This window comes from Meriones unguiculatus, chromosome 11 (genome assembly GCF_030254825.1).
Source record: "Meriones unguiculatus strain TT.TT164.6M chromosome 11, Bangor_MerUng_6.1, whole genome shotgun sequence".
In the NCBI taxonomy this organism is placed as follows: domain Eukaryota; kingdom Metazoa; phylum Chordata; class Mammalia; order Rodentia; family Muridae; genus Meriones; species Meriones unguiculatus.
Window position 1 is genome coordinate 32,976,041 of NC_083359.1, and position 23,636 is coordinate 32,999,676.

The 23,636-nt window shown below is 39.6% G+C and overlaps 1 protein-coding gene across 10 annotated transcripts in view; it reads left to right on the forward strand.

Moving 5' to 3' along the window:
• Tenm2 (teneurin transmembrane protein 2) overlaps positions 1-23,636 on the forward strand; it is a 1,501,569-nt gene that overhangs the window by 774,249 nt on the left and 703,684 nt on the right. The gene's annotated exons all lie outside the window — the stretch shown is intronic.

Genomic DNA, 23,636 nt, shown 5'->3' on the forward strand with positions numbered 1-23,636 from the left:
GACTGGGAAATGACTTTAAAATGTCACCACATAAACTAATAGTGATAGGAAAAGTGTTCCAAGGAGAGTCTGCATTAATACTCTCCCTGTTTACACACTAGTCTCACAGATGCGCCATTCTTTTTTCCTGCAAGAGGAAGCTAAGAAGCCTAATGTCACCGGTACTACTTAGATATGTTTATAATTTACTGACTTAAGTTAGTGTTGGTCACTGCATATATTTATTTCCTTTAAGTTTGGTCATTTAGACATGTAATTATTAAATGGCCCTCAATGTAATTGTATCTATTTGAAAGACTTCCAGGGAGGAACTGGGAGATAATGGATGGTCTCACAAGGGTGAACGTCTCTCACTATATTATGTAAATGAATAAATGTCTTCTAGTGCTTATGAACTGCTATAGTTGCAAGCATTAATAGAGGATATACTGAAAGTTGATTATTATAATACTGCAGAGTTATCTAATCAGTGAATGGATTAAGGGAGCTCTCTATTGAAGAGCATGATTAAACGTCTTCATTTATACCCCTCTGGGTCACTGGCAAATAGAAGTGTTTTTTTGTTGTTGTTGTTGTTGTTTTTGTTTTTTCTGGAAACACTGAAAAACTTATACAGTAAAACAAATGTATAGGTTTTTGCTTTGTTTCATTCCTTGACTGTTTGGGCTGCCTCACAAAGGTTGTCAGGGTTCAACTTAGCTGCCAGCTGATGTCTGCTGTCTCCATCAAAGTGACAGCTAGGGATATGTAGTGGGCTAGACAGAAGGGGTCCTTTCAAACGTGTCAGACATGGCCTCTATCTAAGAACTTCAATCTAAGTTCACGCCCCCCTCCCTCTCTATCTTGTCCAAATCCAGACTTGCACTTTCTGTCTGATAACCCAATTGTAGTATAAATAAAATGTGTCTGCATTTTGCGCTTCCCTCCTTTTCGCCTCCACCTAAGGTCTGGTCTGTATTCTATCCCTTCTCCATGGATACATCTTCAAAAATCAAAAATACCCATTCTGGGATGTTTAGGTGCAGTACAGAGTGCTCCCTGGAGTTAGGAAGAAGGATGGGTAGGTTCACTTTGTGGGGCGGGAGAATGCTTACACGTTCTGTAGAATACTCCACAAATAAGCCAGGGACCTGTATGGAATATGTCATTAATCGTCTACTAACTTCGCAACCAATGCAAAAATTCAGACCAGAGTAAGGTGAAAAAGTACAGTGACCATTAGTGTTGAGCTAAAGTTGTCATAACATTAAGAAAAAAAAAACATTCTCTCTATATTTTTGTTGGGTACTAATTTTTTATTTAAAAGAAGAAAAGACTAGAAGCCTGGTGCACACCTGTTATCTCAGCACTGTGGGAGGTAGAGGCAGGTGGATCTCTATGAGTTCAAGGCCAGTCTGGTCTACAAGGTGAGTCCAGGACAGCCAAGGCTACACAGAGAAACCATGTCTCAAAAAAACAAAAACAGAAAACAAAAAAGACTAGGCGATTAAAAATGTCAAAAACAAAAGAGTATCTGTTTAAAATATTTTGAGAGAGCAATGTAAATTGTTCCCACAAGGGTCCAAAAGGTTGAGCACTGTACTCCATTCACATGAAACTAGTAACAAAGAATCCTGGGAAGATGAGGAGAGGAAAGTTCTTTGGGGCTTAACAATTACATGAGGAGCAGCAGCCTGGCTGGGATTATGTTAAGTCTTGAAAAAGAGAAGTCATATGGACTACCCTGATGATGTTTTGTAAGCTTTATTTGTCTATTTTGTGTAGAAAAACTATATGAGTATGGAAAAACCTAATGTGTTCATTCACACTTTGCTCATTACGTACAGGACTCAAGTTTGTCACATTTTCTCCCTCCTCTGACATAGAAAAAGCAACCTGTTTATAATAAATGAAATCTATTTCTTTACATTCTAGCCTATGTGGTTGTGATATATACAAACACATTTCTGTACACACACATCTATGCATACACACATATACATACATACGAATGTTTATGTATATGTACACACGAACACTGTGTCCTCATCCAAATTAAAGCCTCATCTAACACACATGCACTGCTCTCATGGCGTGTTTTCCGCTGGGTTTATCCTAGCACTGTGCACATAGCAAGTCACTAAGCACCTGCACTCTGGTTCATCACGTAAGATCCTTGATTCTATGTTTTGCGCCCACATCTCCACTGATGTTTGTGTGGAGCAATAGTGTCAGCTCAGTTAGAACTTCTAAGACACTGAATCCTTCAACGGAGAACACCCTTGCTAATGCCCAAACCAAACATTTCATTGAATTAGGATTCTGTGTGTGGTAGGCTAGGTCCCACGGAGATGTATACTTTAAGATACTTGCGCTACACATGTTCCTAGCACATCACCAGAGCAGTCATGAAACAGCAGGCTGTGTCCTGCTCACATGCTGGCTCTTGGAACCAGGAGCTCAACAGTTACCACTGCTAAGTTCTTTTCAAAATTAAAGGCTCCGTGGTGTCTTAAGATCAGTGATCTCCATGTCCAAGTAAAAGCCTGAAATTGCAGGCTTGGAAAAAACAAAAAATGGAAGCAGAGCAGCCAGTTTAGCCAGCTGTAAAACTAAAATCATTATTTTTGTTGTGATTGATAATTTTTAAATTTTTTTCTTTGTTATTATCATTTATTACAATTTATTCACTTTGTATCCCAGCTGTAGCCCCCTCCCTCATCTCTTTCCATTCCACCCTTTCTCCCTCTTCCCCACCATGTCCCTCCCCTAATCCACTGCTAGGGGAGGTCCTCCTCCCCTAGTATCTGACCCCTAGTCTATCAGGTCTCATCAGGACAGTCTGGATCCTCCTTCTCTGTGGCCTAGTAAGGCCAACACACCAGGGGGAGATGGTCAAAGAGCAGGCAACCGAGTTCATGCCAGTGACTGCCCCTGTCAATTTTTAAAATGTGACTATTTTTTTTTCAAACATACATCTACACACCATTTGGTTTTATATAGAGGCACTCTAAGAAACATGACATGAAGTTAAACATTCAGCTAATGTTATTTGTGACTTTAGTATGACATATGTTCTTTAAGTTGTGATGAATTAGCTCATTCAGGTATGTAACACTACATAGACAGTGTTCTGAAACTGAAGAATCATGTTTGAAAACACTGGAAATGAGAACCTTGGCCCACTGTTTTATGAACATGGGCTTAATGGGGCCTAAACATTTAATTGAAGTTAATATTAGAGTTAATGGTACTAGATATTTCATCAACCAATACCTTAAAATACCTAGCAAGAACCAGGGAGGAAGCATACACTGGAGCTTTGGGGTATTTTGGTAGTCTCTGTCACCAGTGTATATCTGAGCTAGGCGAGGTCCCATTGAGCTGTATGCGTCAGCACGCTCCTGCTGAAGATAACATAACATCACACAAAGTACTTATGAAACAGCAGGATCTCTGCAGGAGGCAGGGAGATAGCTCAGATAGCACATTATCAAACCTGGTGAATGGTGCAGCCTTTTCAGAGGGATGCTGAGTTTCTAGCTAATCTCATACCTGCATTTGAGAGACAAAGTCTTTGTGCTCCATCCGTAAGGGATGGGAAGACTTCTGTCTTAGAACAATCTATAGAAATTTATGAAAAGTCAATTCATTATACATGAGGAAGATGAAGGAAAAAAAACATCATAGATACAGTTAGTATCTTCTAAAGCTGGATTGTTCCAGACACCAAAGATTTACACAGATCTTTGCAAAACAGACCCCGCGGGGTTTCATCCTGGTGTTCTGTCTGTGGTATGTGTGGCTTGGCTGCTGTGTGTGTTCTGTTTGTCTTCATCCTTTTGCTGCTCAGTGATACTATTTTATGACAATTTTAGGTCGCTCTCAATTTGACTTACCCTCAGTGCTAAGTTTTTAACTGCTTAATCCTTTTCTAGTATAAGCTTAAGATCCTGAAATACTGGCTTAGCTCAGTTTTCTATTCTGCATGTGCTAAACTATGACTCATTTTGATTACCTGTAAGTCAGGGCTCACTCTCAAATTAAGAGCCCAGTCTTGCTGAGATGAAGGTAAAAGATGGATCATTTAAGCAATGACATGTTCATATAAACCAGATTGTTCTGAAATGATGAATATTGTGGTTTCTATTGCAGAGGACATTCTGAGGAATTATAAGCCATGACCTATAGGCTTCAGAAATAAATTAGCAACATCCAGGCTATACATAAATGAAGGGAAGGCTTGCCAAAAACTACCTTTCAACTTTTCCTGTTGATTGGGTTAACCCTTGAGCATTGATTGAACCAAGATCAGGCAATGATGTCACCATTCATATGTTTGAGGCAAGAAATAGTTCTATTTTAGTCCCTCTGAATCCTAGACAATATATGCTCAAATGAGATTCAAATTTTGCATTAAAATTATATGCATTGATAGTAAAGAGAAGTCTGTAGCATGGCTAGAAGTACAAGTGGCAAAGATAACAGAGTACAGCCATGAACTATATGGAAACGTGTCACATGCTGGTTTACGCTGAGTCCTGGAGAATCAGCTTCTGACTGGTTACCAAAAAGAAAAAAATCGTTATTTGCTGAATTAGTTACAGCAATACAGGCTCCATGAGTTTCTAGGGAGTCCTGTTATTGCATTAAAGAAAATAGTTCTGTTGTGTTGGAGTGTGAAATTTATTCAGAGTAGATACCAAATGTGACTTGACCCCCTGAGGCTCAGAAAGGTGTAAAAGTTTGCTAATATGACAACATATTAGGCAGTTCTTCTCTTATTGAAGTGTCCGTGATCACTGTTAAAAATCACTTTTAGAAATAAAATTTAATCAAAAGCCTCTCTCCTTTTTTCCTCTCTCTCCCTTCTTTATTTCCCCATCTCCTTCTCTTCCCTAAAACAAACATTGGTAGAGAGTTCTCATTTATGTTATCCTGTGGCATCTAAACTCAGTGTTAAATTTTCAATTTGTGTAGCCTAATTATTCAGGTTTTCTCAAGGCCTTTTAATCTTTTAATAAATGGGTTATGACACATTTTCTAGCATTTCATCTCCTTCAAAAGTCACCAGTTGAGCTGTTCTTCCAATTTTTATTAATATCTGTACTCTTTACTGCATTAAACATTACTTACTTCAACCAAGGACCATGTATGGATATAACCTAGAACCTCTGGTCAGATGTAGCCTGTGGTAGCTCAGTAACCAATTGGTTTCCCAAAGTGAGGGGAACAGGGACTATTTCTAACAGGAACTCAATGACTGGCTCTTTGGTCTCCCCACCCCCGAAGGGAGGAGCAGTCCTGTTAGGCCACAGAGGAGGGCTTTGCAGCCAGTCCTGAAGATACCTGATAAAACAGGATCAGATGAATGGGGAGGAGGTCCCCCCTATCAGTGGACTTGGAAAGGGGCACGGTGGAGATGAGGGAGGGAGGGAGGGACTGGGAGGGAATGAGGGATCGGGACACGGCTGGGATACAGAGTTAATAAAATGTAACTGATAAAAAAAATAATAAGACCCGTCCGATACCTTTTTCTCAGAGGCGGGACCTGGGGCATCAACCCGCATGCAACCAGACATGCTCTTCTCTGGGTCCAAAGCGGCTGACCCTGAGTGCAGTGCTTAGCCTCGCATCCTGAGCATAACATTTTAGCTTTTTATGGTATCCAACCATGCTTGGGGAGAATGTCCTGCTTCAATGGCTGTAAAGGCCTGAATGATCAAGGCTGCATCACACTGTTGTGAGACTCTAATCTTGCATATATACCACAGGCAAACCAAGGAGACCAACACCAGAAGGCCTGCTAACGCTCCCATGCCCGCCCATTCCTTCAGATGATTCATGGCTGCAGCAATCCATGATGATAATCCTGTGGCTAGTCCTGTGTCCACTCTGGTAGAATTTACTGTGACAATGGCCACTCTCAGCTGCTCCATCGTAGTATCGAATTCTCCAGTCCAATTACCTAAAATATAGCTCGACAATTGTTTAGACAGATTTGCAGCACAGGAAAAATTCTCATGTTATATGCTAGTGACTCAAAGTCCAGCATATTTTCATTGACAGCCAAGTTGAGCGATTTGCCATAGGGTATCAATTTGCTCCTGCAAGAGGTCAATCCTCTGATTGAACACCATCAAGCCTCCTTTTAGTTGAGCATTAATTCCTTTTTGTACAACTAAGGCATGAGCTACATTGGCTAAATGATTATTCAGGGTCTGAGCAGTCTGTCCAGTATGACTCATGGCTAGTGCCCCGGTGGTAGCTCCAACAGCCGCCAATGAGATGGCAGTAACAATGGTGGCTATAGTTCCAAGATTCCCGGACGGGTCTGATGCTCTTTGGGTGGATGACACCCAAACGAACATCGGTACAAAGTCCCAATTTATTTCTAATATCAGAGATCAGACCTCTACTCTTGCCTGATGCATCTAAAACAAAAAGGGGGAACTGTAGAGAGCTGCAGAATGCTATGCCTTAAAGATGGAGCTGGTTTCCGCCTTCCACCTTCCCGATGGTGAGTGTTCTCTGTCACGAACAATTCCACATTTGGCTAAGGCTGAGGATCTGGCTTGCTTCCATGTATGTGGACCTATCTGCATTGCCCACATGGCATGCCTGGGTTGGCTACCCAGAGGCTATTTAAGCTGTGGGCTGGCTTTCCCCAGGGACCGAGGATTGTTCAAGGTTTCTGAATAAACTGCATTGAAAAAAAAAAAACAATTTTTCAAAAAAAATAATAATAAAATAAAAAAAACATTACTTACATCATGACAAGACCCTTTTATAGTTAAATATGAATTGACTTAAATGTCCTGGATAAATTAGTTTGCTTAGAAAAAGTCATATTTGGAGATGGACTTAGAGTATTTCCTTTGATGGATTGAGAGAATGTCCACACTACTTTTGAACAAACATGATATTCCATTGCATGCATCCTACGGTACACTTTATTTCAGTAATCAAAGAAGTGTGAGTAAATGCAGTGATTTTGAAAGGTGTAGAGAGAAAGTGAAGTAAGTAATGAGCCAACAGTGAGACAGTTTATCTTGATTCTGCTCTGAATATCTGGATGGTCTTGGGGGTGTCCTCATTTGCTCTCTCTGGGCTGTACATTGCCTACTTATAAAATGAAAGCTGAAGAGTACACAACTTTTGGGCCTTTTCTTTTTATTTTTTTTTATTTATTTTTTATTTTTGCTTATCTCATTCCTGATAGATATTTCATTGTTTATGGCATTTATGAAGTTAGAGAATAATCTCTACATTTGAAATAAAAAAGACAAATCTATCCAAGAATCCATGCTTTTTATATTAAGATAGCGGTGCTTCCGCAGAGCAGAGATTTAGAAATAAATGAGTGATTCTAACCATTTAGAGTGACTCTAATATATCTGGGTTTGGAGACCTTAAGAGCCTTGGAAGATGCCATTTTTGCCCCAAAACTACATCTCTGGGGGATTGCACCCTGGTAGAAGCAGAGGTCTTTGTGTGTAGGCTGCTATAGGACAATCTTGGCATGGTATACTGAAATGAATTGCAAAATATTAGGTGGCTTTATACACACCAATTTATTCTTCAATCTCTGCCAGGAGTATAAAGCCCAGATGTCCTCAGAGAGAGACTCCCTCATTAGTCTATGGAGGCAGAGTTCCCTTGTGCTCCCTTCCAGATTCTGGGAACTGTTGGTATAATTTGGGTGATGGTGACCTCCCTCTGCTTCATTTTATTTCCTCTTATCCTGTGTCTATCTCAATCTTTCTCTGCTTTTCATACACATATACAGGTACCAGCATCGCAGAGCCACCCAAATAGCCCCGATAGACCTTTCTTTTCAAGATTATATCTATTTTACCTATTGACTAATAAGGACTCTTCACTTTTTCTGCATAACAGTTACAGATCCCAGGGGTTAGAAAGTAGACCAGTTGGTCTCATCACTGGTACAGTAACAAGCACCTTTATTTATTTGTCTATGGCTGTGATAAATAATCCCAACAAAAGCACCCTAAAGGAGAGAGGGTTTAGTTTGATCAAAGTTCCAGATCACAGTCCGTCAGGTCAGGGACACCAGGCAGCTAGACCTTGAAGCAGCTGTTCATGTGCACAGTCAGAAGAGAAGACTAGGGAGTAAGTGGTTCTGGGTTTCTCCATATATATACACGTTTCAGGTGAAAATGGCACTCACAGCAGGTGGGTCGACCCGCCTCAATGAAGGTGATCAAAATAAACCTCCACAGTTGCGTCAAGAGTCCCCTCTCCCAGATGATTCCAGATTCCGTCAAATGGATGATTAATACTAACACTCCAATAAATGAATGGCAAGAGGCGCTGTGGTTTTGGGGGTGACACCCAGACAGAGTTGACTGGGTGCTGCACACAGAGTGCAAACTCTCCTCTCTGTTTGGCCAGATTTTGCAATTTAGGAGAAAGAGATATAAATCTGGATGTTGCATCTGGATGCTTGTGTTGTACCCTGGTGTTTGTCATTGGCTTATTGAGGGAAATGTACATGTGACAAATAGGCACCATTCCCTGCAAGGGCTGCCAGGATGCAATCTCGGAAAAACAGAATAAAATTACCTTTGAGAGAGCACTTTGTATCCATATCCATTAACTCAACAAATATTTCTTCAGTACCTAATAGAATAATATTTATTTTGGATTGACCAGGGGGAGACCTTGCTGCTTTGAGAAAATAGCTCCCAAAATGCATCTGCCATATCTCTTAAGAAGGAAAGAAAGCATTAGCCCAAGGTTTCCATTGATGGGATGTTGCCTCTGACTTTATGCTCTCGTCAGTGAGATCAGCTGTGCTTCATGATCATGAAAGGAAGATCTGAATTCAAAGTCTTAAATCTCTGTCACTTGAATAGCTTGGAAATAACGGTTGCCCTGGGGTTGCCTAATATTTCACAATTACTTTGTATGCATTTGACTATCATTCTTTATGGGGCGGAAGGCAACACCATTCATGTTCCCTTGACCCTCTTATCACTTGAGTAAGGACTTTTGAATTAGACCAAAATGTTTGACATAAGTCCCCTCTGTTTCATTCATCTTTGGCTGTTAAACTACTGGCTTAACGGTAGAAGGCGTTGCAACTGTTTCTTACCAATAACTGGCCTTCAACAAACTCAGTAGCCTCAATTGTCTCATCTCAAAGATATGGTAATTATATTACCTTTCCCCCTATGTATTTTGATACTTAGAAGGCTAAATTGTTATGTAGGGCTCAGAAGAGGATGAGTGCCTAGAACGTTCTAAGTGCATCATAATTATTATCTCACAGTAATTTTTATCAATGTTATCTTTATGATTCCCAATATTTGGTAAAATTTGCTCTCATATCCTTTCTTTATAGTAAGACTTCTCAAAATGTAATGTGTCGTTCGTATGGGAATCCTACTTACATAGAAGTTTGGAGCCATTGGGTCTGGATGGGGCTTATTCTGTATTTTTAATGAGGAGGAGGCTGACTGTCTGAAGGAGTCCCTTGAAGTAGCAAGATAGATTGTGAAGCAAATTACTGTGGGAGGCTTTCAAAAGTGCCATAGCATTCCTGTAGCACCCCCCACTCCCTTAACATTTAGATCAAAGTCCTGGATAGTGGACTCTGAGGCCATTGCTAGTTTTCTAACAGCTACTCATGAGCATCTCATCTGAACTGCAGCTATCCTCCCGCAATCTAAAACTCTTCCCGCTCTCACAAATAATGCAAAGAGCCACGTCTCTCGGCTATAACTTCAACCCTCACCCCACCTGTGAGGAGCTAGCAGCATAAATAATAACACGTGTGACGTGGTGCCCACAGCTAGTCTTGTAAATATCTTCTGGGAAACACGGTGTTTTGGTGTTCCCAAACCTGGTGCTGTTAACAAGAATCTTCCCTTGTTTGTGTTGGTTAATCATCTTGATGAGCAGTTTCTGTGCGGATCTTCCCAAACTGTGTTGGCCTGTTTCCAAATGAAGTGCATAAATTACACACTGCCCTCTCTTCAAGCTGCTCGCCACCCTGGAATATCAGGAAGGTTTTCATCTGAATGAGCAAATCTGCATCCGTGGGTTTCTTAGAGGAGCGCTTTGTTTGGAAGTGGTCTGAGGTGACACCACTGTCACAATATTATGACACTGCGATGACATATTTTAATGTCAAGGAGTAATATTTTGACCAATATCCAAATGTCAGACTTCTTTTTTTAGGTCAGGTTCTCTATATAGAATGGTGCTTCCTAGGGGAGTTATTTATAGGTCTTGAGCCTCAAAGTATCAACTATTCCAACAACCAAAGAGGAGCATATGGCCCAACTCCACTGAGACTTGCTATCAGAAAGAATTTGTAAGTGTGCCTTAACAAAGATTAAGGAAAAGAAGATGCTTGTGATGAGGGAATTTCCGTGTGGGTTACTTCCCTCTGTAAAACGCACTACAGTACTACTCAAGTCCAGAGCCTGAGCTCCTGAGAACCACTTCTAACCTTCCCTCCACTTCTTCGGGCATTGACCATGATTTCACACCAAGTGTCTCTAAAGTGACATTTTTTTTTTATATTCTCACACCAGGAAGTCTACTATAGAAATCATCTAAGTTTTGACACTTCTAGCTGGCTATAGTCATCTTAGAGCATGGTGAAAGGAAAATGGACAGAGACACTAATATTGAAGCTGGCTCAGTCCCCAGAGATTAATCTCATTTGTTATAGGACTCGGTTGACACTCTTAGATGAATAAAGAGTATATTGTTATATTGTTATTACTTGCATCAGCATCATTATAGACGACAAGGTATGCATCTTATCTCCTAATTATCAGGAAACACCTTTTGGGAGTGATGATATCCTTATGCATATTCACAAGACAGCCTGCTTGCCAGTGGTCAAACCAAGAAAGGAGGAAATATATCGATGGTCCTAAAAAACCACAAGAATGCAGGAACAGTGCTGAGCATTAGCATGGTAGCATCTAGTTCTTTGAGCAACCGAAAATATCTATTGCTGGAGTCAGATATTAAAAATGACTGAGTAAATAGAAAGAAAGTTGAATTTAGAACTGTGATAATTACATAAAATCTGAGCGCATGCAATCAGTTACCATTGTAAAAAAAATTTACTGTCTACAAAAAAAAATAATATATACACCTACAAACACAAACATAGCTACAGGAAAAAAGACAGACTATTCTGAAAGACTGCTAACAGTTGGCTGGTAAGAATACATGGCTCCCTGTTAGTTTGCATGTTTCATAACAAACCCACCTCACTGCTTATGTAATCAGAAAGAGTAACAACAACTGTAACTTTGAGAGTACTGTGTATGTTCCTTTCTGAAGCTTGTTGGTACTTTGTGATTAACTGGCAGCCAGTATTTTTATTTTTATAGTTTCTAAAGGTTATTTTATAAATACCAGTATACTTCACCCCAAAGGTTGTCTTTCTGCATCTTTATCCCTAAAAGGTTAGGCTTTCTGCTTCCTGTGTATTTTGATAGCTGGCTGTATTTTGCCTTTGCCTACACACAGCACCATCTTCACTGGCATGTATTTTCATACTATTTATGTCTAGGATAACATTCCGGCTAATAAATCTTTTAAGTATAGAAAAATATGTTAGTTTTGCTGAAAAGTTTTAACATAGATTTCTAGGGACTGCATGGTATATCATTATGAAAATCACAATATGCCATGTTTTCCGGAGAAATAGAAAAAGGTTTCTGCCCTGTCTGAATTCCTGTCCTGACTTCTTTGATGATGAATAGCGATATGGAAATTTAAACCCAATGAACCCTTTCCTCCCTGAGTCGCTTTTTGGTCTGGCGTTTCATTGCCTCAAGAGAAACCTGGACTAAGACAATATCTGTCCAGGGGCCTTTTCTCTAAAGAGAAAAGGACATATAAAATTGATCTTTGGTGTGTTGGGAGCAGGAGTGTCAATAGTTTATCTTCTGCTCTATACAAACGTCTGTCCATAACAAGACACTGTATCCCTTCCCTGAAGCCTTTGGACAAACCTCTTCTTTTTTGAAGGGAGGTTACAGGGAGCATAAGATGTGTGAGTTCAGGTTCATTAAATGCTTTTAAATAAACCCTTAGAAGGCATTTGACATTATGCTTTGATCACTGTATAAAGTCATCTCTCTGACAACTTTTATATTGCCTCTTTTTTTAAAGATAAATTTCAGTAATTAAGGTGTCCAGTGAAAACTTGACAATTTGGAGGACTGTGAATTAGGAACCAATCCTGAGTGATGTGGTATGACAGTTGTGCTTTGTAATGGGAAATGTATTCATCTTTGATAAGAAAGGTCATCCCTCCCAGTGCCCCAGCTCATTTAGAAGTCAAAATGAACTGCAAGATTTCATGGGCCAGGGATGGACCATATTTGGCTGAATATCCTACCCTTTGCTGCCAGGTGAAAAGGAGTATTGGGGATCAAATGTGGTGTCAAGAATAAAATACGGGGGGCACATTGGAATCCCACTTATTAGATCATTGTGTCAGCTTCGCTACATTTTAAAATCCTGGTCTGTGTAATTTCTTCTTGAAGCTTGAGGTATAGTAGTTACTACTTTAGAAGCCTGTTTGTTCCATTAAATTATGTCATACGTGTAGCATTCTTACTGTTTTATCTGTCATATACAAAGTTAGTTAGGATTCACAGGGTGCTTTTTCTATGTCTCTGGAAGTGGAGAAAATTATTCACCATTCCCAAGTTGTATTTTCCGAACCCATCACACACCATACAGTACTTAGTATCCAAAACACAATAAAGACTCCATAGGCACAGTTCAATATTACATTACCTGTAGTCAGTCTCTGATAAAATCATGTAATGGATACTCTAGAGCTCATCAAACCTTCGCTTCTCCTGACTATGAGTAGAGTGAGAACACTAGCTACCTGTTGACCATTCTTTATAACTGAGAACTGTGTTAAGGGTTTTGTTTTTTTTTTTAATTCTGTGCTATATATTCCAATATTATTTTCCTAAAAATTTCATTTACTTAAAATTTACTTGTTTATTCAGAGACTGGTAATAGAAGTTCTTTTAAAGAAAAAAAAATATATATATATACAGGTACCATTGTACAGACTGAACAAAATGTATTTATACATTTAAGAATATATATTTGTATATTATATACATATTTACAAGCATATACATATACAAGTATATATATATATATGTATATATAAAAGGCATAATTTTGAGAATGCAAGGAGGTACATGGAATGGACTGAAGAGAGGGAAAAGAAGGGGGAAATGATGTGATTATAATTTCAAAAAAATATTATAAAAAAGATTTCTCTAATAGCCCCCTTTAAAAATGCCAATGATGATAGTGACCATCAGTGTGTTTAGGCCAGGCTGCTCTCTTCTCATCTAGTGATATATTCCATCATATTCTACATCATAGTACAGGTCTGGGTTACTGGGTGAGTTAATGGAAGATATACTTTCCAATTCTGAAAGCTGGAGGCTGAGGTTGAGAGGATGCGAATAATCCAGCAAGCATTTTCTGGTCAGAGGCAGGCCCACTGCATAGGGAGCCAGTCTCCTCTGATGCTTTTCATACTTACATGTGACAGAGATGAGGCCCAGTCTTCAGGGGTTGCTTGAGGACCCTTACATCTCAAACAGTATTGCTGGACTGCACGGGGACACATCTACTGTGTTTTTAAGTCGTGGGGCTGGAAGATGGACCAGGGAGTAACAGTGCTAGTTGCACAAACTTGAGGACCCACGCTAAGATCTTCAGCACCAGCGTGGAAAGCTGTACACAGTTGTGATGCCAGGCCTGTCAGTGGAGTGTGCTGGCTGCCAGTCTAGCCAAAAGACCCCACGGCAGTGAGCTCCCGTTTTAATGGGTGACCTGTCTCACATATTAAAGTGGAGGGTGACAGATATCCTCCTTCGGCCTTTGCATCCACACCGGTTGCCCTGTGCACCTACAGACTAATGTACACATAGGTGCACGTTTGCGTACGCACTCACGGGTTCTCGCACACACACACAACTCTCCCTCCCACACACACATTCTGTCTCCTCCAAAATTCTATATCGAATGTGCCTCTTGCGATGGTATTAAAAGGCTGACAAAAGCCTTCGGTGTGCAATGACTGTGGCCACCCCTTGCAGATTCTCTGACAATCACAAACCAAGACGAAGTGAAGAGAGCAAGGCCACAGTTAATCCTCCAAAACTAAGCCAGTTAAAACGTGGTTGTCTTAGTGTCCTGTTGCTGTGGAGAGACACCACGACCGTGGCAACTCTTAAAAGGGAGAGCATGTAGTTGGGGCTGGCTTACGGTTCAGAGGTTTAGTCCTTTGGCATCATGGCAGGAAGCATGATGCCAGGAAGGAAGACGCGATGCTGGAAAAGTTGCTTGAGAGTTCTATATCTGTATCTAAGGCAGCAGTGAGAGAGAGAAAGAGAGAGAAAGAGAGCCCTGGCCTGGCTAGGACTTCTGAAACCTCAGTGCCCACCACCAGTGTCACACTTCCTTCAACAAGGCCACACCTACTTCAGCAAGGCCACACCTACTACAGCAAGGCCACACCTACTTCAGCAAGGCTGCAGGTCTTAATCCTTTCAGATAATGCCACTTCCTTTGAACCTAAGGGGGTGCATTTTCATTCAGAGCACACCAATCGTATTCTAAACAGTTTGATCCATACACATTATTAAAAGAAAAAAAAAATTATCATTGCCATGGCTAAGGCCCTCCGACAGAGAATGGTGTAGAATGTGTCCCAAATAAGTTTGATGGCCTGTCCCTCACTAAGTTACACAGAACAAGTCAGAGATCTGGGACCATTCTAAAGAACACTACATTAATACAATGGATATCATTTTTTTTTTTAACTGCTTGTCTTTACGTCCAGTTGTTCAATGGATAACTGGGAAGGCTGCGGTTTTAGTTTTTTGTTTGTTTGTTTGTTTGTTTGTTTGTTACATAAGCAATAAAACCCTTGGGAAGGGCTACTCAGGAAGTGGCCTGCAAGTGTATGAAGCTGAGTTGTGTGAAGAACGTTGCTTATCCTTTCCTTAGTTCTAACTTTTTAGCCACAGCGTCTTTTAATTTTCAAAGACCTCTGTGTGGAAGGTCCTTGCCTGGTCCTTCTCCTTGGCACAGAGTCGATTTCCTCATGAAAAGGTAGTTATCAGCAGAAAGCCCTGATTAAAGCGTTCAGTCTCACTACATCGATCCGTTACTGTCAAAATTGACTCCGGATCCTTGAAGGAGGTCCCTCCACATCCTGCGAGCTCACAACAATCCTGTGCCTCGCAAGAGTCCCAATCAGGTGTGGTCCAGAGTGACACAGCCTCGCTGTTTACGAAATTGACAAATTCATGGCCGGTTGCTGGCTTCCTTTTCAGCGGGAAGTGGGCCTTCTCTTCCGGCAAGCCGACTTAGATGTCTGTTTACTATTCCCTTCAAATGTGAGCGCTGCTGGTGATGCACGTCGCAAATGGAAGTAATATCATTTGAAGTGGTCCCGCTAGAAGCCCACGAGCAATCTAACTGCATTAACTCCTCCGTCGGAGTGGAGGAGACTGAAGAGGGTACACAGCTCGGCTGAGCTGAAAAGAGGGAAATACAGCGATATACAAGTCCATGACTGTGAGCGGCACAGGCGCCTAAAGAGGTTTCACTTACTGCCTTCAAATAAATGACACCAGGGCATCGCAGGACATCTAATATTCTGTTTACAAATCTTGTTAAACATTCGAAGTGGCTGAAACAGTGCCTTCCTATATTTCTGAGAGGGCTGTATACTTTTTCCCCCCTTCTCCGAGAGTTCCTAACTTTATGTACAAGAATATACATGGGTTTACGTTATAGCTCATTGGCGGAGTGCTTGCCTAGCATGTGTGAGGCTGTGGGTTCTATCACCAGCACTGCAGAAACACACACACACACACACACACACACACACATTATGTATGATCACATAATCCTTTGGCAAGACTATGGTCTCTCTTGAAGTTGTTTCTAAAACTAACAATCTCTAATTTCTTTTTTTAATGAATATCTGATTAATTAATTTTTTGCTTTTCATTTTATTTTATTCACTCAGCTTTATTAAAGTATAATTAACAAATAAAATCAGATGTATTTACTGTACACAATATGGTATTTCAAGATGTGTGAATACTGTGAAATGGCCCAGCTCAAACTAACTGGCATAAGCATTCACTCACAAATGTGTGTGTGTATGTTAGATCCACTCAGCCATATTAGAGTGTGTATCAGTTACTACACCCTGCTGTGTACAATAGATTTTCAGAACTGAAATGCTGAGCTGTCTGACCATCCCATCTCCATTTCCAATCCAACTCATCCTATCTTTATATTAGTTGAAATGTTTAGCTTGCTCATGAAAAGTGGGTTTCTTATTCGTATGTAAACTAAGTTTCATTCAATGGATTTGTCCTCCCTTTCTTTTAGTAAATAATGATCACTAAGTTATCTTGTGACAGCCATTAGAACTCATGTTTCTCTTCATACGTTGAACACCAGTAAGCCTCACTCCACGGCACACAAACTCACTTAGACTATAAGTTAGGTTATGTCAGATTCTGAAAAGCGGCAGAACATTGCCTCTCAACACTATCTGATACACATATGAACACAAAGAGACCCTGGTAGCATAGAAAAGACCTGTACAGGTTCAAGGAAGATGAGGTCCCAACACTGAGAGTGGGACATGGACACAGGTTAAGAGGCTATAACTACCCATAACTAAGAGGCTATTTGAAATTGATACTTGCTGGCAAAGGGATGATCAGTTTTCTCTAATAGAGTATTGGTGGGTAAATTAAGAATATCTTTACTTTGAATTTTCTTTATACACAGCCACTCAACTGCCTAGAATGGCTTTTATGGTCCCAGTCCATCCTGTGGCCATGACATTAGGTAGGAGCTAATATTTTCCTGCTTTTAAGATAAAAGACTGAATATTTAAAATGTTAAGTGACTTAACTAGGTGTGTAGGACCATGAAAGTTGTTCCATGTCATGTTAAGGCATCCAAACTTGTATTACACCACACACACACACCACACACACACACACACACCACACACACACACACACATATGTATAATATTCATTTTATACACATGTGTAAAGTCCCCTGCAAGCCAGTAGATGATCTAGTCCACATGATGTGATAAAAGAAAAATGTGCAGTAGCTCAAGCTTTCAAAGACTATCCAGTAGAAAGATAAGATGTGTATCCAATAAAGTGAATGTGCAGCAATATTACTCATGATCAACTCTGAGGTCTTCCTTCTAAACCTAAGACCTAGCAATTTCTCATGAGAATTATGAAAAGCTAATTATAAAATAGTAGTTTGTGGGTAAAATTTAGAAACCCTTAACTATTGAACATAAAAGTAGATGATCCTAGTGGAAAAGACCAGTGAGTACAAAACTGGAAATATTTAAAGCTATGGATTAATCGAAAGGGTTTAATATTAGCAAAAAAAAATGATAGATTGGAATCAGGAAATGGGCCTCTTTAAAATGAAACAATACACCTATAGCATAGTCATTGCTGAATTTGGAGGGACTGGATTCAAAGTTTTTTTGTTGTTGCTGTTCATATTTTTATTTTTTCAGACAGGATGTCTCTGTGTAGCCTTAGCTGTCCTGGACTAACTTTGTAGACATGGCTGTCCTTGAACTCACAGAGCTCTTCCTGCCCCTGCTGGGATTACAGGTCTGCACCACCAAACCTGGCTTACAGCTTGCATGCAAAGTGTTAAGAAGGAATCTTTGACAGACTTGAGATCTGTGCATGGAGGAGATGCTTCTAATGCTATATGAAGAGGAACTGGGCAGATAGTGGTTCTTGGTCAGCAGAGATGGAATGAAGGACAAGGAAATGAAATGGAAGATCTGATGTCTCACACACATTGATGGGAAACTGAGAAAAATCGACAGAATAGCATTGTAATCCAAGTTTGCATTTTTGTTCTTGTTATTGTTGTTTTTGCTATTGTTGTTGGCTTTTGTTTGGGTCGTTGTTCATTTGTTTTTTTGAAATTTGGTCTCATGTAGCCCACTTGAGTTTTAAACTCACTGTGTGTTTGAGACTGGCATTGAACTCTTGAACTACTTCTACTGGGATTAGAGGCATATCCACCAAATACTGCACTTAACATGGTACTTAACAAGTTTTCAAACTCTGATTCTGTCATTTGCCACACTGATGATCTCAGACAAAGAATGAACCACCCAGAGGCTGGAAACGGCAGGCCTTGCAGAATCAACAGGTATGCCTACAAGACATTTGGAGCATGACTGAGTGGTCGGGCAGGAATAACAGCTAGGTAACTAAAAGTTGCACTCTGCCATTTCTGTCAAAATGTTTAGGAAAAAGTAATGGTTATTTGTCACATGTCAAATGAGAATAGTAGGGATGTCTCAAAGCAATAAGTTCTCAGGGACTAAGACTACTCTTTGGAGGACTGGTGGAATAGTACTTAGCTAAGTAGAGAGAGAAAAATAAGAGACGTGTTCGGGAGGGACGTGGCAGGGTGAGCCAGGTATAGGAACAAGAAAACTGCTCCTTCTGTATTTCAAAGAACCTGAAAAACACTTTAGAGAAATGTACAAAGATAAAACTTAATAGGCAGATTGGATCTGGGTGAGGGATGCCATTGAGTTTGTAGATTTTACGAGTAAAACGCAACATGCCTAAATACATTTGATTTTCATATAAAGAGCATGTTTGTTTGTTTGTTTGTTTAGTGTAAGTATGTTCCAAACAAATTATTGTTTATCTGAATTTCTAATTTACCTTGTGGTACTTTGGAATCTCCCTGCCATGTGTCAGAGGGAAGCAACAAAAGTTCATTAACTTTAAGGGAGAAACATATGAAGGATACTTGAATAGTAAAGGCACATGATAGAATTCTTTTTAAAAAAGCATGACTGCTTTAGTGTACAGAATAGAAAATGTCTCAAGGAGTGCTGTGCTAGTGTATGCTTAACCCTCATTAACTAAATACATTTCCATTCAGTTCCATTTGTTTCTCTAATTATTTGTTACCCTTGAGTCCCTGTCCCTGATGTCATCTGTACCTCCTGTAAAACACGTGAAGACCAAAACCAGATCCTTTAATCTAGCATTTGCCTGTGCCTTCGGATTAATTCTTTTTTCTCTTAGTGTATGATTCCTTCTGTGTTTGACAAGTAACAGCATATCGTACATTCAACAATTTTAGGTTACATGAATCACCTCATTCAAGAAAATAGCTATCTGGTTTTTGTTTACAGATATGTACAATGTGTGAAGCTCCAAGCCCAGACAACTTTCTATCTCCTGGTTCTGGCTGTATCTCTCCATGTAATCCCAGTAAGGACCGCCAGATTCGTTGCTGATAGTGTTGAGTGTCAGGAGTTGCAAACATCTAATCACTTGATAGTCAAGCCACTTGGTAGCTCAAGCATGGCCAGTAGAAATTGACCTTGCTCCTCTTCTGTACCTCAGAAAAAAGTTACGAGTGTCAGGGCCTTGGAAAAATTAGGAAATAAGAAAAAAAATATGGTGAATCTAACAAAAAATGGTAGTGAGGCTGAAAGGAAATTCTAACACTGCTTGAAAAGGCAAAGGCATGAATAAGAAGAGTTCCAGGAGAAAACACAGGTCATTTGCATGCTCACTTAGGAGGTTCACTGAACCCATGTTTGGATTTAGATGTATGCTCCTTAAAATTCTTGTTGAAACCTAATTGCCATATGGGGATATTAAGAGATGATTTTTCTCAGGGGAACTGTCATCTGGACTGAGCCCTATCAATGGATTAGTGCATTTAAGAAGAACTAACATAGATCCTTTTGTCCTTCTGTTTTCTGCCATGTGAATGTCCATTGTTTAACTGATTCAACAGGCAGAGCAAAAAAGCACCATGTTAGAACCAGGGAATGAGATCCTCATCACTCATGAAATCTGCCAGCCCATTGATGTTGGACTTTCTTACGTCCAGAACAACATGACTTTCTCTCTCTGATACTAACTGTGGGTACAATTATAAGTCTTTTCTAGCTCCTTTATCTTCTTCCATCTTCCCATTCATGTTTCAGAGAATAAAGTTATGGTTTCTTCTGGGAGGAAAGATGCTATTAGGTCCTGGGTAGGTTTCATAATCTTAGAATGTAGATGGATTGAAATTGCAAATGAAATGAAGGCTTTATTGAAGAATCAGGTATTGAGGACACTACGTTGGTCCCATTGAAACATACCTCTTCAATACATTTCTTGCAGACAAAAGGGACAGATTACAAAGCCGTGATATTTGACTGAGCTGTAAAACAAGGAGTTAGCTTCCACTTTAAGGAATGGAAGAATCTTTTCAAATATTTCAGAATCAGAATATGGGACAATGTAGGAGAATGGGAAACTTCTAATTAGGTGGCAGAAATTATAGTCCAAATCTGTCACTTCCTATCTTGCTGCATTGACAAATGGGACAATTGAACCTGACCTACCTAATAACAGAGTTTTTTTGTTTGTTTGTTTGTTTGTTTTTTGCAAATTGCTTCCAGGTGAGTATCTATAAGTCTGTGATGATGATTTAAGAGCCCAAAGTCCATAAATTGATGAAAACCAAATTTTAAATTATATGTATAGTTGAGAAGGCAGTTTCAAATAATTGAGACACATTTAGCATTGCTGTTTGAAATTAGATTCGGATTTCAGCTGGAGTAACAAGTCTCATTATATACTTTGAACCTGATACCATTTAAATAATCTCATCTGAGCAAAGTAGTGAACATGGTTCATTTCCCAAGTTTAGCCAGGCAGCCTGCTGGATTGACTGGTGATGTCTTGATTGAGTATGATTCCCCTTGACTCATTTCTCTGTTGTTGGTAATTAAAAGCTGTCTGGTTTTATTCTCATTTAACGATAAGTGAAACGGTAATGTCTGCCAGATTATTCCCATTCGCTTGGTGTCTACAACAGTTGAGAGCTTTGGGATCATCACGGATTTCACTGAGCATCCTGGAAGCCCCAAAACAGATAGTGCTCTGGGATTTTGCACAGGGGAGCTGACCATCAACCTCAAAGCCAATCGGAAAACAATCCCCAGTGCAAATGGGTAAATTGGCATCGATGACCTTATCCTCTCTTCCCAGCTTTGAAAAACAGAAAGTTGTGTTTGTGGATAGAGTGGGCTGTCTATCAATTGCAGTTTCCATGGGTCTCTGGGACTAAGGCACGTGTCTCATTCTGTACTAGAAGAGAAATCATACTGATGCAGGAGAGAAAATGAGAGCTCAGCTCTGACTCTGTTCATCTTAGTGTGATCTCTGTTCTGTAGATTTTGGGGCTCTTCCTCCATTACGGTGTTAATAATCTCGATCAGCGTTATTATAATCACAAAATGTCAGCCTAGGAGAATGATAATCTCTTCGTCATTATGTTCCAATGTCACCTTTGTCAACTTGAGCTTAGCTATCATTGCAAATTACTGTATCAATGCTGTAATTAGATATAATTTGTGATATGACCAGCATTCACAGGTGAGTTGCTTTCTGAAAAAAAACTCACACTGACTGAAATAGTTTATTATTATAGGTCTCCTTTTTGGAGAACTGGGAATGTTTAATGTGGACTTTCACTTGAGCAATATTCCAAATCAAAATGTTACATTTTAAGAATACAGTATGACTTAATATTTATGACTTAAATATTATACCCTGCATGTGAGACATACACACTGACATCTCTATTTGGCTTTTATTAAGCTTGGCATGTGGAAGTATTTTTAGGATTGTCCTCACGCACACAATTAATGGAACTCAAATGTCTCTCTTTTACACATTTCTCATTGATATTGACCATTCTACAATGGTCACAGCACAGAAGCACAGGTTTAAAACATTTTCCATTCTGTTAAGTTTTCTTTAAACCAAGGTAAGATTAAAGCATATGAGAGGAAGAGGCCACTGGCTTGAAGAAAGGTTTTCTTACCAATTTTGTGGGAAGAAGAAGCCTATGTTTAAAAAGTAGGATTGGATGATCAAGCATAAAAGTGATTTGTGAAACATGACATCTCTTTAACATTGAGGGAAAAAAAATGTTTTCCTTCATTGAGTGCTTTCTTCCATATGCAAAATATTGACACATCCCTATTATAGCGAACAAAAGCCTTCATTCAGAGAGATAATTTTATAGAGCGGCTGGCATCATGTGATCTTATTAATATTTATGAAATATGATAATAATATGGAAAAGGGGGAACTGGAATATAGCCCTATCTTTCTAGACCCTATTCATTTCAGCTTCAAAATGTTTTTTCATTTCACACATCAGACGCTAATTAGCAAATATCTAATTAGTGTTAGAAGATTAATCGCTCATGGGAGTTGCTGAGGCTTTGAGCTTCCATGCATGCAAAAACACTGCCACTTCCGGTGCATTTGTTAAGGTACAGTAACTTTAAGTGATACAACTTTTATTTTTCTTTGTAATAAATTTAAGTTACAGCAATGGAGGAAATTTGGTCTCTAGAACAAAAGACAGCAAGGAATGAACAGTTGAAAGGAGGAAAATGACAGTGTGGAAAGCTAGCTGCTCAGCTGAGTGACCAGATGTTTGTGAAGACCATGCTCCATTTTGGAGATGGTGAGAGACCCTCCCAGGGTTGTTTGCTCATAAAGGTTAGCTCATGACCTCACCACACTTAAGGAATTAACAACAGTGCTTCCAATGCCAGTAGGTCCATGGCAGATTTGAGTGTTTTTATTTGGTCATGTGTGTTACCATTGTATAGCTAGAGATTACAAACATTATTTTCATTCTTAAATGATCAGGTAGAATAATGAATCCTACATATGAAAATTCAATTAAATTTGGGTTTTGTTTTCCAAAAGCCTAAGATTTACTTGTATCCAGCCATTATCATGTGTTTATGTTCTTTGTGAGGCTGCACTTGTGGTCCAGTGGTGGAGCTGAACAGAGCTGACTGAAGCCTGTATCCCTCTTTGCCGACAATGGCCCTTTATAGAAAAAAAAAAAATGTGCCCATTCTTGAACAAAAGTGAAATATCGGCCTAAAACAGAGTAGCTGTTGGAATCAAGTGGGCAGACATCAGTTCCTTCATTTGTTGCCTGAGACTCTAGGCAGTGACTTGACATTTCTGAACTTCCATTTATAGTGAAGGAATTATGAATTTCTTCATAGGCATAAACCAACTAAGGCCTTTAATAATGAATCAAATTACTTGGAGAAACTCTGTCTCCTGATGTCTGACTCACAGTAGGCAAATAGTGTTGCTGGTCTTATCCTTGCCTAGATGCCAAACAAAGGTAGCTTTTTTTTTTCCTTGAAATTCTCCTTTCCCCCTCCTCCCAGAGTTTTCTAGGTGGACCAGTGAGTGCCTCTGAAGTGGGAAGAGCAGTAGTTTCCACACATATCATGAATTAGATGGACAACAAGATCAATGACACTAAAATAAAATCATCTCAATGGAGATTTTTTTTCCTGATAGCATCATACTTCATTCCATCTTGTCCCCAAATGCCCCAAAGCATCTCTTCTCTCTAATAAAATGAGAAATAAATAAGTAGTCAGTAAAAATTATTGCTAATGGAAATTCCAAATATGTTATTCTTCCTTTCTCTTGTAAAAATCTCTGTTA